This window comes from Ambystoma mexicanum, chromosome 12 (genome assembly GCF_040938575.1).
Source record: "Ambystoma mexicanum isolate Mex_15411 chromosome 12, UKY_AmexF1_1, whole genome shotgun sequence".
In the NCBI taxonomy this organism is placed as follows: Eukaryota; Metazoa; Chordata; class Amphibia; order Caudata; family Ambystomatidae; genus Ambystoma; species Ambystoma mexicanum.
This window is the reverse complement of record NC_090936.1, coordinates 170,326,122-170,341,265: the sequence shown is the minus strand read 5'-3', so window position 1 is coordinate 170,341,265 and position 15,144 is coordinate 170,326,122. Positions and strand designations below refer to the sequence as shown.

General features: G+C 45.6%; 1 protein-coding gene and 1 non-coding gene across 3 annotated transcripts in view; both read right to left on the bottom strand.

Moving 5' to 3' along the window:
* Window positions 1-15,144, bottom strand: part of LGR5 (leucine rich repeat containing G protein-coupled receptor 5) — a 2,032,903-nt gene that overhangs the window by 225,042 nt on the left and 1,792,717 nt on the right. The gene's annotated exons all lie outside the window — the stretch shown is intronic.
* LOC138514813 (U6 spliceosomal RNA) lies at window positions 10,847-10,955 on the bottom strand. The gene has a single exon (XR_011281961.1). It is a non-coding gene; the product is annotated as a U6 spliceosomal RNA (small nuclear RNA).

Here is a 15,144-nt window from a genome sequence, read left to right as displayed (position 1 = left end):
GGTTATGTCCTGGTGAGGACAGACCGACGAGGAAGCTTGGTCCTTCTGGTGGGGGAGGTGCTCTGGGGGTTGAGCCACTTTCAAAGATCAACCGACTCTGGGATTTGTCGTTTTTTCCCATCGTGGCTGCGGGACTGGATATGTCTGGAGTGGGCTGCGGGTGGTCTGACTACGCCCAGGGCACCCCAAGGACCCACCTCTGAACTGGGCAGATCGTTGCTTGCTGTGGTAGTAGAATTTGCGGCTATGCAGGAGTAGGGGGCAGTCTCAATTGTATGCGGTGCACTCTTTGATAGACCCAGCACTTGCAGTGTATTTCAGCGCAAGACTAGCATAGGTAGAGGGCTACCAACCTCGCGGACCTTTTGGAATGAGGAGGTGTCTTCAATGGTATGTATTTGATAAGTGTCAAGGTTGCTTACTGGTATTGACCTCCGGCTGTTATTTATAAAGAAGGAGGAATGTGGGTCTTCAGTATGAACTTATGCGCAGAGGTGCAGGGACGAGTGGTCGTCCAGGGAGAGGTGGTTTCCCTTCCACGTGTGGCAGAGTTCCCTAGACTAAGGGTGATGCAGACCACTGAGATGTGGGGGGGTCACTAAGCGCTCTGTGTGCGCGGTTGCCGCTCTGCTTTCCCCTTCTGTAATGGCTTGGCAGGCGAAGAACGATGGTCTGGAAGGTTGCCCAGAGCAATGCCAGTGGTTAAGATTCAGTCTAAACCTTCCAGCCATCACCCCTTTGTTTTTGCTCTGCTCCAGGCTCAGCGGGGGCTGGCGTGTAAGCGCTGCAGGGGAGCACCGTGCTGCCTGTGTGCCTTTACTGCAGCCGCTAAGTTCACTGTTGAGCTGTGTTAGCACAGGGGGGGGAGGGCCGACCGCTGGCAGGGCCAACTCCGCCTGGGGGATAGCACGGCCTCCCCTCCTCTCCTCCTCTCCTTACCTCCGCGCCCCAGGCACCACCAGAACGTCTCCTCCAGGCGGGGGGCCACTCTGGGCGTGCTCGAGCCCTGTAGGGAGCTCCCGCTCCTTGACTTGCCGGTGGAGCTCAGATAGCCCGGACGGGCTCGATGGATGCTGGCGGGCTCGATGGGTGTGGGTGTGGACAGCGGTGCCCACCGCCCGACCGCTGCGTCTCTGCTGCTCCCTCTCGTTTGCTGTCTCTGAGCGGAGGGGGGGGGAGCGAGTCCAAGTCGCTCGCCGGCCTGCTGGAAGTCGCTGGGCGTCCCTCGCTCTAAGGCCCTCAGCTGGGAAGCTGGATACCGGAGCAGGTAGGGAGGACGCGGGCTGAGGCGGGGGGAAGGAGGAGGGCTAGCGAGACAGCCCGTCCCTCGGCCAGCCGTCCTTGCTGCTGATGTTGTCGGCCACTTCGACGCCTTACGGCTGCCGCTTCTCCTCCGATGTCGGCTCCAAACGGAGGGCGGGGGGGTCGGGGTCTCCCGCAGGTACGCCGCTGGACGGCGAACGATCTTCGCACCGCTGCTGCCTCCCTGCCGACACACAGGGCGCCTGCTCCGTGCACGGCACAGGAAGCGCACTGGATTCCTTAGTGGAAGTGGCCTGACCTGGGAGGGTGGCGTCACACAGGCCGGCCCTGCGATGCTCGGTGGCAGGGCCGCGTGGGCTGATTTTGGGGATGGGAGCGCCGATTTTTCTCCAGGTTTCATGTGATTGTAGCTGGGGAGGCCAGCAATTCAGGCACCAGGAGTACGGGTCACAGCGACGCCAGAAACCGCAGGATTTCTCAGGATTGATGCGGGGCTACGTGGGAGCTTAGACCAAGGTGGCCATCTTGGATGGCCCTCTAGCGCCCTTCTATCCTGCTTGTTTTTAAACACACCTACCGACAAGTGCTTACTACTACCTTGCTGTACAGTACAGGTCTGGCTCAGATGCAAACCTGTAGCCATGACATGCGCTCCTGGGCTACTTGGTGATAATTACTGTTAAGTGTTGTCAGGAATCTTGTGTTGTGAAGGACAATATACGAATTTCACCACACATAAAGTATCTGGGATCCCTGATAAGTGCCAACTTAAACGACAACCCTTGGGTTGAGGCAACCAAGAGAAAGTGTCGACAGCTCGCCTACCAAGCTGCGATTATAAACAGAAAATTCGAAAATTCTCCATAAAACCCATGATTATCTTTTACAGGCAAAGGGTTATACCGGCTCTTATTTAGGGTGCTGAAAATATGTTCGGTTGCTGACACGAGTTGTGGAATACACTCGAAAATATCTTCTGGACTAGAGCGCTGCACCTCCCCAAGGGATGTCCGACAAGTAATATAAGATATGAACTGGGCTTGACATCTATACAAGCGAATGTGTGCTAGAATGCACTAATTCTATACAGAAAGACCCTGCTTTCAAACCCAGTTCCACAATTTAAAATCTTACACAAACCAGACACAGACCCGGAATATACAATCCTTTCCAAACGGAACTATTTATGCACAGAAATCCTTGATGCAAAAAATCACAACCTTATTAGAAAATCCAGACAAGGCAAAATCAAAACGGTGGAGTTCGGATTGGCATCAAACTTGTGTTGATAGAACAAGCTCTCGTCTTAAAAAAGATGCACCACCAGAAGCAAGAGTTGGTCAATTTACAATCTTACCTGACTCAATCTCCGGATCAGAACTCGAGATTACTATATCTACACTTTTCTACTCGATCTTTTCTTGACCAAAGATTGTACAAGAACCTGGGCATCTAAGGAAATCGCCAACCTCACCTGAAGTTTCTGCGAGTACCCTATTGAGACTCTAAAACATCTGATCTTGTTTTGCCCAAAGATTCGTTCACTATGAACAAAGCTGTTTGGACCTCTCTTTGAGGCCTGTCGAACTTATTCAGCTAATGACTGGTGGAAATCCATGTTTGACGGCTCCGATCACAAAGTCTTGTTTGGTTTGGTATTGTTTCTGAAGGACTTGAAAACTAATTTGGCAGAATCGAATCCCACACCTATGACGAACTCATGAGATGTGTACCAATGTTAAGTGGTGTGGGTTCGTATGAAGTGCTGTAACTGAGAATGTTTTCTCTCTTCTTTTTAAAGGTTTTCTTTTAAACCATAAAAAATAAGAGACATTTTGTCACTCGCTCCCTCCTTGGCTGAGTTCTATAACTGCTCTTTTGCCACTGGTGCCTTCCCATTACCACTCAAACACTCGGTAGTGCACCCCTACTAAAAAACAAATCTGCGGACCCTTCCTGCCCAGCTAACTACTGTGCAATTTCCACGACCCCCTTCTTGGGCAAACTCTTGGAGAAGTTGGTCCTCTCCCAACTAATCCACAACACGCATCTGTTGGTTGTCTCCATGACCATCAGTCTGGTTTCACAGCAGCCAGAGGCCCGGATACTGTTCTCCTGAACACCCGTGAGGACTTGCTCTCAAACATCGAATCCAACTCTCCTTCCATTCTCATGCTCCTCGATCTGTCCTATGCCTTTGACACGGTCAATCATTCCACCCTCATAAATTGGCTCTGTGATACCCTCAGCATAAAGGACCAGGCACTGTATTGGCTGACCTCTTTCCTTTCAAATCGGCCCTCCCAAGTTCAACTGGGCCCTTTTCTTTCCTCTATCTCACGCCCTACTTGCAGCGTCCCTCATGGTTCTATCCTCTTGTCGTGGCTTTTTGCAATATTTACCGTGCCCCTCTTGCCCACTTGATTTCCACCTTCTCTCTTCATTTCCAGTGATCTGCTGGTGACACTTAGCTCTCCTTTAAGCTTCCCTCCTCTTCCTCCTCTCCTTCCTCTCTCATTACTAACTGTCTGACTGCTATTCAGGCATGGTGTGCTGCTAATGATCTCTGCCTTAATGCCAGTAAGACTGAGATGCTTCTCATTGGTACTCCAGCTCCCTCCTTCCCCACTACTCTCTTGCCACCCTCCCTCGGCCCCCTCCCCTGACCCTCATGTGAGGCCAAAACATGGGTGTCATCTTGGACTACTCCCTCTCCTTCTCTCCTCATATTGCTGACCTTGCCAAGAAGGCCCACTTTCAGCTTCACCTCCTCAGAGGCATTCTCCCTTTTCTCAACTTCCCTCAGAAACTCAATGTCTCCAGATCTCTGGTTCTGTCCAGGCTGGATTACTGTAACAGCCTCTTCTTTATTCTTTCTCTTTTCTCCCTCCACCCTCTTCAACTACTCCAGAATAGGACTGCAATATTTTATTATATATACCAGCAAATATTTCCTTGCTTAATGTATTACCACTGGCATTCTGATACTAGTATATATATATATTCCACTTTGCTTAAGGTAACTCTCAGGCTATTTTAATTTAACCCACCAGCCCAGGGTTGCCATCTGGGCCCAAGGTCTCCTTTGTTCGCACTTAGCATCTGATCTCATTCCTGGGGATGTTTTCATCCAGGGACTGGGTTCCCTTCCAGAGTCTATTTTCCCCCTGGTCATGGCTATCGCCCTGTGTCTGTCCCTCTACTAGTGTCTGGTTCTCCCCTTCAGTCAGTCTCCTGTTCTCCCCAGTGTAGTGTCTGAAATAGAGCCCTCAGAATTTAGCTAAATCTCTGTTCTCTAGCTCTGCAAGGGATATGCTGCCCTTCTCACTATATAAGGCTATAGTGCCATGAACCCTGCAGTCTTTCAAGGCCTTTACATTTTTAGTCTTCACTGTTCTCCTGGTCCTTCAATTGATTTTGGTTTCACAGCTCTCCAACACATACACTATTGCTTTCCTGTTCCCACACTCAGGAAAGAGAGCCTCTTTCACTCTGGCTGGGCCAGGTGCTTACTGCCTGACTAGCTCTAGCTGGGGATTGTAGGCGTTTCTTTGACGTTTTCAGATTGGGAGTGTGGTTTAGTAGTTTAGATCTCAGAGAGATGGACTTTAAAGCTTAGTGACTATTCATTTTGGATTCATGCCAATACGCTCTGGGTATTTAATTGCTGACAAGCCTGTTTCACTCTCGCCCAGGTTTGTTGCCTTCTTTTCAGCTAGAGGTTTGAATCTAGAGTTTGAATTTCTGGGGTCTGCTTGCTTCAGATTACCTTGGGAATTTTGAATGTGTGTTTTTGGTGTGGTTTTGAGGCTAGAATATGTATGTAAAAGACCTACTGCTGAATGGGGGTGGTTTGTTGGAAAGGGGACTCAGTAGTTCTGTAATCTGATTGGGTCTTGAAAAGTCCTGGTAATATCTCGTAATGGACCCTGTTGGAATACCCTTTCTCAAATAGTAGGGAGGCTGAGCGGCATACACTTCTGGGGCAAAGATGCAGGATAGAATGGAGCATGAAGAGGGGCACTTGGGGAATCCCCTATATACCACATTAAGGGGTCACACCACCCAGAAGGTGCATTAACATGATCCACATAGCCCCTCTCAACTACCAAAGGTGGAACCTGACAAGTCGATGCTATACACCCCAACATTGTACTGCCAAACATGAATCTTTGACATGTCACAGAGATGGGAAGCATACTTGCTTTAGTGATAACATTCAAATAGAATTGTATTTATTTATTTTTTGATTAAGGAAAATAAATAAAAGGCTCAAATCTTGGGTCTCATATGGAGGTCTAAGGGGTCATCTGCATACATGGACTCCAATAACAGAGGGTGTACATAGAAATACCATGATAGCTTGTAACTGCAGTCACTAAAGGTTTGACCAATATGTTGAATAGGAAGGGGAACATAATTGAGTGTATTCAGTATTACTGAGACTAATACATTATTGCATAATGTATCAAATAGACCTACAAATCTAGGCGCAAATACAAACACATATAATGTATAAGGTTGACAATCCCAGTTCACTATAGACAATGCTTTATTGTTCTGCACGTTGACAGTGGACTAGGGAGGAGAGTATCACATCTAAAGATGTTCTGATATCATCAGATCCATGTAATTTTTCAATAACCTATTTTGATTTTGAATAATTTATTACACGCACCAGACGGAGTCAACCATATTCGGGCGCAGATGGCAACTATAAGAGATCGCGGATTTCATAAGAGAAGAAAAAGAAGATGTCTGAGGGTTTGATTTAGTTTACCTGTTTACATTTACATTTATCTAAATAGAAAGGGTTTCAACCACTTTCTAAAGAGCTCCAGGCTTTCACACTTTCTAATTTCAAGAGGAAGTTGATTCCAAACTTTAGGTCCATAGACAGCAAAGCTTCTGTCTCCTCTTGTAGTGCATTTTGTTCATGGAATGCAAAGTAAGAGTTTGTCCTCCGAACGTAGGTTCCTTTTCGGCTGATAGAATAATATTTTATCAGCTAAACATGCGGGGGTCAGCCCTTTAGTACATTTAAACAATAGGCATGCCATCTTAAATGTGATCCTATCTTCCACCATCAGCCAGTGGAGTGATTTCTGCATAGATGACACATGATCACTTTTTTTTAAGTTTCCAATAGCTCTCACTGCTGCATTTTGTGCTCTTTGGAGTCTCATCATTTTCTTCTGAGGAATCCCTGCTAGTAAACTGTTACAATAATCTAGGTGGGGGTTGGTCATTGCCCCCACCACCACTGCTCTATCTTCTATTGGCATATAGGGGAGTATTTTCCTTAATGATCGAAGTGCAAAGTGAACGGTTTTCACTTTAGCCCCTACTTGGGCATCACTATTCAAATTTGCTTGCCACCAGCAACCTAGATTTTTTACTTTTTTTAGTATATTGTTGTTCTACAAGAATCATAGTGGGACACCTTTGAGTTTCTGCTGTTTTTTGTTCTTTGAACTAAACAGTATAATTTCCGTTTTAGCAGCGTTTAATTGTAGATGGTCGTTATTCATCCATTCATTAAGTTCCTTCATACATTGATTAATTCTTTCAAAGTCCTCTTCACTTTGTAGGGACACACAGTAGGGACCCAACAGACTACTTGAGACAGTAAGTAGTGTTTAGCAAAATCAGACTGAATGTAAATAAGGCCCAGGGTGGCAGTAAAGGTAAAACCAAAACTGTATGTATTTTTCTGTAAAAGACAGTAAGTATGCAAGAACTGAACGCGTGCACAGGATGTTCAATGGGCTTCGTATCAGTCTCTATAAGGGCTTTTACCCTAACTCCAAGTATTTAAATGTTTGCAGTCAGGAAGGATTTCTCCATAAAGTAAAACATCACAGTTCTCTGGGTTTTTGGCTCCCGAGACCCCCTTTTGTAAGTGTTTTCAGATGAACCTGGGTTGTTTGGATTATTTGATTGCCCTGGCAAAGGATAATCCTCCTTGGCTGTGATCTTCAGCTTGCCAATGAGACTGTCTATGCACTGCTAATGTTCAGGCCATCATCATAATAACCCTCCACCCCCCTTCCTCTTGCACGTAGCTGTGTCCTGTGTGCTGAGCTAGTTATTGGCTCACATCAGTGACACGTCTTTCATTTAGGGTTTGGTATTTTGGAACCAACCACAGGCTCAGATTCCTGGGAACTTTCTTTTCTTGGGCTTACAGTGCCACCAGGTTCACAGTCTCAGGGAGTCTACCAGGCTCCAGATGTTTGTAGTTCTTTTTAGTTTGACTCATCCAGGAGCACTTCTTGTTCTGATTTTCACAGAGCCATTATGGTTTGGTATTTCTAGGGCAGTCTTATTTATTTTCCTTGGTGTGTCTTTCTGCCCCACCAGAATCCAGGGTACAACTTCTGGGTAGCCTCCTTTAGTTTCCTCATTTCTCTTACTCTTGTACATGTGTTTTTTTTAATTATCCTTGGTAAGCTTGGCAGTCCCATCAGATCCATATTAAGGCTCTCAGCTAGTTTATATATGTTCTCTTTATCAAGCAGCTTCTCTATGGTCTTTAAATGTGGGTCCTAGGAGGCTCACAAGTCTTTCAACTCTACTAACCCTAACCCTTGCATCCTGCATTTGTCCGAACTTGAGACCCACTGGTTTCTCCTTCAGCCTCCTAGCACCTCTTAGCATCTGACCCTCTTGGCTTGAGTAATTCTGGATTTTCAATGTGGACCTATTGCCACCTTCCTCCTTCCACTGGCCCTTATGGATCACTCTCGCGCTCTCTATCCCGCTCGCACCCTATAACTATCTTGCTCTCTATCTCTCTCGTTTTCTCTCTCTCCTATAACACTGATTCTCCTCCTGTTGCCTTCTTTATTCCTACTCCTCATCTTGCCCTTTTTCAACTTCCTTCTCTTTCCACTTTGTTGACCTCCTGATTTAGTGCTCCCCATCTTCTCCCTTCCCCTGCCACCTCCTCTTCCAGGTTTTCTTCTACATGAATGCTTTCATTTCCCTTCTCTTACTTTGGACTCCTTAGTTTCTCTTTGTTCACCTCCCTCTTGCTGGCTCATTCTCTTGCTGCATTCAGAGTGCGAACCGTTCTGCAAATGCCCTCACTTTTCCGCCCCTCTTTTTAATGTGGATCTACATGCAATTGCAGCAATGAGGGAATGAGCGGGACAGCTTTGTGGGCTTCTTAGTCTGCCATTCGTACTGGCCTTTTACATTTGGTATCTCCCCCAACCCAGATAGAGTCAAAGATTTGTGCAGGGAATATTGTCCTAATGAGACATGTGCCATGGATTTATGCTTTCTTTGCTCCTCTCTGTGCGGGATATGAAACATTTCCCCTCAATCATATTAATATTTGACAGAGATAATACTAAGTATTCTAAAAAGCCAACTCATCTCACTGGTACTTCTATTATGTGCTTGTCTCTCTCCCCAGAGGACATTGTTAAATAACTTGCCATCAAAATAGATGCCAAGCTCTCCGATATTCTGCATATTAGCGTCATCGCTTAACTTTAGTCTGTTCTTTATTTAGCACTATCTCACTATTGTTAATGTATTGGACAATCTTGACTGTGTTGGTGCAATAGAACTTAGCTTCATAAATCCACAATCAATTAGCCACTGATATTTCAGAACAGAGTGGTTAGATGTTGCCTAAAGTTAAAAGAAAATGTCATCTATTTTGGAAGTGGCAAAAAGGCAACTCCTTTTGCGCTGTGAGGCTAAAAGATCCACTACTGTAGAGATTCTAGGCATATAAATATCTGCTTTGCCACTTCTCAATGAAGCTCTCCTTCGGGTAGGATGTAGATGAGCCAATTTAGAGACTTGCTCAAGTTTCAAGGCTTTCGGTGCATGAGAGGCCCCCAACAGGTGGCCTAGTGGCAGATTTAGAAAGTTGGCCTGCATAGAAGATGTGACCCGGTGCCGGCCAGCGCCTTCACATAAAACATAGTAGCAATGTTGCAGTGGAGATCTACATGACTATTTAGGGGAAAAATGAATAACTCAATGTTTTTTATGTTTATTAAAATGATACAGTTTATAACAACTTTTCATTTATAGAAATTTTGCTACTTTTCAAAGTCTAAGAAAGAGAACAAAAATAAATACAGGAAAATAGATACAAACAAAAGGGACAACAAAACAGATTTCATGCCTCATTCATATTCCAACTTTTCCATCTTTTTCTGTGATATTATTCCAGAATTGAACAATCGTATATACCAATTTTTTTGTAGTTGCCCAAAAGAATTTGAGTCCATCATTCATTTGGCTCTAGCTGTGTTGTTGACCTCAAGAATAATTCCTTGAATAGATTGTGCTTCCCAGACAGAGGCTTGCATTCCATTATTACATGAAACAAAGATTCTGTGATTTCGATATTCTTGCAAAATTGGCGAAATGCTTCGGTACGCAGAATTTGATTTGTCTTCATTAAGAGTTTGTGCGTTGGTAATAGGTTGAGGCGGAGTCTCATGAATCTATCTCGAATCCCTTGAGCGGGGAAAAGCATGAAATATTGTGGAGGCTGGTTTATCGGTCTTATTTCACACTCACTCTAATTAGTACTGACTCGTATGCAAGGTGGAGATTCAGTCATTCATTAATATTCTTTTTTTTGTCTGTTGTGGGCGCAGAATAAGCATTTCTAGCAATATATCCGATCTACGCATCTGTTCTTCCATTGATGAATTCCATTCACTCCGTACATGGGTGTTAATATCAATAGAATTGGATCACAGGATGTCGACTGCTGGAATTAGTTCCGGACCTTGTATTTTCCTGTACAAATCCAATTGTTCCCAGATAATGATGGACTGGAGCGACTGTGTAGCAATTTCGTATCTTATGTGAGGCACAGGAAACGCGGGATGTAATGACAGAACTTTAAGCCAGAAGATTGCTTCTAGCTGTTGCCATATAGAGGGAGGCAAGTTGATCATAGTCTCACCGCCATATGCTAGATTTGCTACCACCTTTTTGCCTATAGTAGGCTACAACTGGCTTCAGTGAAAATTTGCCATAGTTTCGATAGATGAAGGCGCCTTGTCTGGCTAGGGGGAGTACTTTTGATTTCAGTTCTAGGGCCCATTCACCTTCAGACTTTGATCCATATACCCAAGTATTTCATGGTATTCATTTGCAGCAATTTGTTGTTTTCTAAATACCATGTGCAGGTTCCTTTTGTCCAGATCTTAATTAACGACATAACTTTATTTTTTGGATGTTAATCTTTAACTCATTCTGCTTCATGTAACTTTCCAACTGATTGAGGGATATCTGCAGCCCCCTCTGGGTGTTATCCAGAATGACAATGTCATCCGCGTACATCAATTGTGATATTTGAGTAGTATTTAGTTTTAGTGGATTCCGTGTTGCAATATTTATATAGTCATCAAAGTCTGACATCAAGGTTTTACATCTATTGTTGGTATGTTCATTGTCAATAATGCAGTTATATAACCTTGGAAATGACCAGTTTAGGAAGGTGTTGTAGCAAAGCAACACCAAAGCTACTAATACAGTAAGATCTGTGATCAGAGATATGTTAACCTTTGTGCAATGCGTTTCCTATCAGTTGTAATCATCAACAAACTGATTACACTTATAGTTAGTTTTTGTTTTTGTCATCCTTGCGTAGGGGCCATGCTAATCTTCTCTGTATCATTCCAATTTTAGTATATGTGCTGCGGAAGCGAGTTACAGTTGTGGACCCACGAAATGCTACAAATTGACCAATAAAACCTGTTTATTATTCCAGGGTATACAAAAAAATAAAAGGAAGCTGTACACGAAGGGGCCATTTTACTAAATATGTTTCCCAAATGTAGGAGTCCAGTGCACACTCACATGCGGAAAATACTCAATTTGCATGGGGGCTGATTTATGCATGGGAATATATGCCTTGTTAGATGCAGAATGCTATAAGCTCGTAGGAGGAATTGTCAATTCGTGCATTTCTATTTGACGTGCACCACCTCAGAATGACCTTTTGGAAAGTAACTAGTCCCGCACAAAAACTCGCAGCTGTGCACATTAATGAATGAGTAGATACATTTTGTGTCAATAAAATTTGGCATTCATACATACATACATACACAGATACTAACACTAGAAATAATTCACAACTTCTGGAAAAAATGAGCCATTCTTTAATTGCCTGCATTTCTTTGCCATTCTATTGTATTAATTATTGTTGGCAGAGGTATTTTGAGAAAGAGCATTGTACATAGGACAACGCATGATGGAAACAATCCCATTCTACGAGCTTTACCTTTACAATATACTGTAGAAGTGGAACATAAACCAATGGGGAGCATAGCATCTGAAATGTAACCTGCAGACATACTTTACATAGGGTAGTGGAGTCTAAAACTAGGAGAAACAAACCAGCTCAGGGGATCATGGGAGTGAGAAGGGCCCAGAACCAGCCCAGAGTGGAGGGTCATGAGGGGATCAAAAGCCAGTATGTAGCCTCTGGCCATCAATGTCCCAAGTGCCCATGCTCTTCTGCATACTCTCCGAATGGTGATCAAACCTCCCGAAACTTCTCCCTGCACACGTTAGTTCAGCTGTTAACTTCTCTAGTGCCTAGATCCTGCTCCCTGTGGGCCCTCTGGGAACTTCCACTGTTGCACAATTGTGAGTCTGGCAGCCATCAGCAGTTGGGTAAGTAGTGTCCCCATATTCCCTGTCATAGGGTATTGTCCCTCTTCCACTGCGTCCTCCAACACCACGACCAGAGGGTCTAGCAGAAGATTGATCCCCATTATGTCTTAATTCTAGACAAATCTCCTTCCAAAATATTTGGGCAGGTCTACCACATATGACCTCGGGAGTCATGACATTTTCGCAGTGAAAATGATGTTTTCATCTAGTAAAGCCTCTGGGGTTATAACTACCAGCGCAAGCTCACCATGTGCACATTTTCTCTAATTGTTGTGCATCTAGAGGTTTGCGATACTCTGGATCATATCCAGGACCAACTTTCTAAATCTATTGCGATGCCCAAATCTTCCTCCCATTTCCCCACGTATGGAAAGCGTTAATCTGGATTTGACCATCTGGAGATGCTGCCGTTATTCACACCCTCATGTAGGGTCAGCTCTGAGGGTATTGCTTCCCTAGTGCTCTCCCTTTTGACCACTGTGTTTGTTTGGCCCAATATTTCAACTGTGCATATCGAAATCTCTCTCGTTCCCCCACATTGGATTTCAATTTTTCCTCCTCAAAATGAATGGGATCTCCCCCAACATACAGATCTTGCAGGTTCTGCATACCTCCTTGGTACAAGCCTCAAAATCCGATCCCCTGCACCCCAGGGAGTTTTCAGCATTACTGGTGATTGAAGTGAAGGGACCCATCATGGGGGTGACGTAGTATATTCTCCTCAGTTTGTGATAGATATGCACGGTTGAACTCAGCAGCACCCCCCTCTGCAGAGGTTCCTGGCCATCTTGCTGATAAATTGTCATTTTTCTAAGGGGATTGATGTCACCTGCTGCTCCACCTTCCACCCTTGCATCACCCATCTAGGTTGGGCCAGGTCAAATGTGTGTAGCTTGTCCCACCAGTAAATAGTGGCCCACTGTCATGATGCCTACCTCCAAGGAGCCAGGTCCGACCCAGAAAGCCCAGAGGCAGGCATCATTCCCCCCAGGGAAGTGCCAGCGGGCCCAAGCTCATAAAGCTAGACATGTGTTCAAATGTTTTAATGTGCACTTACCTGATGCAGACCATGCTGCTACATGCAGGCCCTCTTGTGGCCTGAATGGAACTACTTTACTTGTGGGACTACTTTCCACCTGGGTGTAGTCGGGGAAGGATACACCTGATCGGTGGAAGGATACATACCCGGGACTTCTTCCAAAGCTATTTAAACCACGCCCGATCAGCAACTCACGCTTTGCGTTGTTCTGCTCCTCGCAGCTGGACGCTCACCGTGTCAGCTCCTGCATCTGGACTTCAGCCACGCCTGTCAGCATCCTGGGTCACCTGCTAAAAGAGAATTGGAGAGAAAGAAGACCTTATCTGCTAAAGCTGCATCACGGAGACTTCACACCGACGATCCTGAAAGGGAAGACATCATTTTTAAAAGCATTTCTGTTGGATTGCTGCAGCGCTGCATTTCACTCACCTTTCCTGGGCACCTCCATCTTCAGCAGCGATCATCCGGATCCGCAGCCACTCCTAGAGCCTAGAGAGAAAAAGACAAGAACACAAGGTGAGGGAAGGAAGGGAATAGGAAAAGCTCAGTTCCCTTCTAAGACTTACCTCTTGGGTCATTCCCATTTCATTTCGGGTCCTGCCGCTTCCTGGCATTCCGGACCCCGGCCCCTATGGGGAAAAAAGACAAAGACATTGAATGAGCGAATGCAAAGACATTACCCGAACGCTCATCCAGAACTTACCTGTCATTTACTGAAACTGCTCGTTTCACTTCGGGTCGGCGCCATATCTCCGGCATTCCGACCCTGGCCCCTAAGGGGAAAAAGTCATAAGCGTTCGCGCTTGCTGCAATAAGACATTATTAAGCTTGAACTTTTGAACTTGTTACAGAACTCTTACAGCGCCTTACCTGAACAGTCAAGCTTATTTGAACTCCCATCAAACCTCAATCCAGTGAAGTAGCTGGGTTTCAACGCGCCCCTGCATCAGAAGCAGGATGGAGAACTCATCCTTCCAGACCCTAAGGTGAGACTTCACGGGGAATCGTGGAAGGGAGCGGGAGGCTTCAGCATTATTCCGTCAGTAGGTAATACTCCCTTTTCACGCACAGGGGAATATTCCTGCGAGCCAGAGAAGCCAGAGTAGAGGGGCCCTACCTGTCCATTCTCAGAGTCCTGCGCTTCACCATTGAAGAAGCATCAGCACTCAAAGCCAGACCTGCGCCTCCGTGGGAATCAGGTGAGCTTGACAGAACGCGAAGCCTACCCACAATTTCCCACCCGGGCGCTATGGGGACTTCCGAGACAGATCAGCTGGCCCAGCTTTTGGGGGAATTACGGGCAGAAGTGCACTCAGCCCGCCAGGAGACTAACGCTCTCAAAAGAGAACTGATCCTATCCAAGGAAAGAACAGATGACCTGGCCAAAAGGTTATTGCAGGCCCAGGCAGGGCACACTCCTTTATCTAATTCCAGAGGTACTTCCACATCAATGGGTTTGAATAACCCGGTACAAATCAATCTACCTGGACACATGCCTTTGGCCCCGCCTGAACGTTTTGCGGGGGATCCCAAGAAATATGCCATCTATATGAATCAATTTCGTTTACACTTTCTATGCAGACCCGGGGCCTTCCCTAACGACCAGACCAAGGTAGCCTTTATACTATCTTACCTCAGTGGCAGTGCTGCCGATTGGTCTATTCCATTGGTAAATCAGGATGATCCCATTCTCCAGAATTTTCAGGGTTTCCAGGCCAGCATGGAAAGATTGTTTGCTCGACACTCTCAAGGACAGGCCCTTGATAACGAACTGCTATCCTTACGACAAGGTAATCAAGATCTCCTGTCCTACGTTGCCACCTTTAATAGACTGGTTTTGGGAACTGGATGGCCAGAAAACAAAAGGATCACATTGTTTCATCGAGGCCTGCGCGGAGAGCTTAAGGATGTTCTTACTCAGATAGTAGATCCACCCCAGGTCTGCGCAGACTACATAGACTTGGTGGTTCAACTTTATCACAGACTTCAAAATAGAAAAGCAGATCGGTTCAAGTACGAAACCCGAGTACCGATCAAAACCCACGCTAACTCCAAGAGTACCAACGTATCCGAACCTATGCAAATCGGCGGTATTAAAGGACCATTAACGCAGAAGGAACAAGAGAGAAGGCGGCAAATGCAACTTTGTCTGTATTGCGGGACTTCCGGTCACTTTCTTC